At 40.9% G+C, this 1,952-nt stretch overlaps 1 pseudogene; it reads left to right on the top strand.

Annotated features, from left to right (window-relative positions):
• The first annotated feature begins 835 nt into the window (after positions 1-835).
• Positions 836-1,097, top strand: LOC101638155 (annotated as a pseudogene).
• The last annotated feature ends 855 nt before the right edge of the window (positions 1,098-1,952 follow it).

The raw sequence follows: 1,952 nt of genomic DNA, 5'->3' as shown, positions 1-1,952 counted from the left end.
AAGAAAAATGTTTTCTTGGGCTGACATAGGCTATTTGATTTGATTTTAGTAAATATTTTTGACTTTAGGAGAACTTGAAGTGCTCTAAGTGGCATGTCCGTCAGGTACTGAGACATATGGAAATGGTACACACACATACACACAAACACACGCCCCTCAAACAGCAACAAAAGACTGCCATTGAGTCAATTCCAACCTATAGTAGCTGACAGATAGTATTTCTGTGGCACCAGGAGTGGCCCTGAAAACAGATTTTCAAAGAAATGTAAGCGCTCACCAAGATAGATGGAAACCTTTTTAATGCTGTGATTTGCTGAAATGAAAAGTGCCGGAGTTTAAGGAATATTGGAGAAAGAAAACTACACAGAATAGGCAGCAAAAGGGAATGCGCAGATTCCCTGAGCTGCCTTCCAAGCTCATGGACTTGATGTACCCCTGACCTGCAAGGGTTTGAAGGGCCTTCTTCTGCCTTTGAGGAGCGGCTTTCCCAAGCACTTCCACCCATCTCACCATCCTTCCAGGTGTTTGAGTTCAGCCTCTTTGGAATCTTTTCTTATGTAACAGTTACTCAACATGTTAGTCCTACACATAGTTGCATAATGCTATGAGATGTGGTTAATTTTCCTTTTAATTGTTCACTTCTTTCCCTCATTCCACTGCCTATCTCTTGATGTTTGCATCTGTTTTCTGGGAGATTTCTTTGATTTCATCTTCCACCATCACTATTTCATTCTCCGTTTATTCCGTCTGCTTTTCATGATCAAGAGTTCATTTTGGGAGGCTCTTTCCTGTCGACTCCTTGCAAGCTCTCTGCAACCCTTGCCACCACGCCATCATGTCTCAGGCTGGGTTTGACAAAGCTGCTGAAGAAGTTAAGCACCTCCAGACCAAACCAGCAGATGACAAAATGCTGTTCATCTACAATCATTTCAAGCAAGCTACTGTGGGCGACAAACCCAGAACGACCTGGAATGTTGGACTTCAGAGGCATGGCCAAGTGGGATGCCTGGGATGAGCTGAAAGGGACATCCAAGGAGGATGCCATGAAAGCTTACATAGACAAGGCAGAAGAGCTAAAGAAAAAGTATGGAATATAAAAAGGGACTGGAGGTGGATGCCAGCCAAGCCTTTGATCCTATCAGATGCCGTGTTCTTTTTAATATTGCGATTGAAGTTTCGTATGAAGGTAACCAGTTAACCCAGTTCCTTGAGCTGTCCAAGATAAGGCTTTCCCAGATGAAGAACAAAAAATGGTTACTAACTTTATTTATAGATCAATTAAAAGTGAATTTGCTACTCCAAAAAAAAGAGTTCACTTTGACCCTCTGTAATTTGCATAGAGTAACCTTTTTTTATTTCATCAATATGTACCTTCTTGCCTCTCTGAGCATTATGTATTATGTAGATGGGCGTATGTACATCTATATGTATGTATAACATCTATATGTGTATACATGCCCCGGTTCACAGTCTCTGCTTCTTCCATTTTATTTTCCTTCTGCTTATTCAACCGATTTCCATCTTTCATACTTTTGGGTAATCATGGTTGTCTCCTCCTACTTCGGGGTAAGACACTGAAGACTACTTTGAAGTTCTGAGCACATAGATGGCATTTACCTATTACTAGACAAATTACAGGGTGATCTGGCTGTTGGGGATGTGTACTTAGGGAATCTGCAGTGTCAGGCTCTTCAGTCATTTCTGGTCAGCTGTTCAAAATTCTCAGCACAGAGAAATCCTCTTCACCTGTATTCTGTGAGTGTACATGGTACCAAAGATCTAAAAGAGAAACAATAAAGCTGATATGAAAGAGAAGCCAAAAGGATAAGCTGGTTAATTCAGAAAGTTTGGTTCTTTTAATTTCTTAAATATATAAACCTGCATACTGTAAACCTGATACAGAAATAACCCAACTCTAAGAGAGATTGGTGGGTTTGAACCACCCACAATGG

Source organism: Echinops telfairi, unplaced genomic scaffold (assembly GCF_000313985.2).
Source record: "Echinops telfairi isolate 266 unplaced genomic scaffold, ASM31398v2 ScPeMD7_7468;HRSCAF=8506_0, whole genome shotgun sequence".
Classification (NCBI taxonomy): Eukaryota; Metazoa; Chordata; class Mammalia; order Afrosoricida; family Tenrecidae; genus Echinops; species Echinops telfairi.
This window is presented reverse-complemented; position numbering and strand designations above follow the sequence as displayed.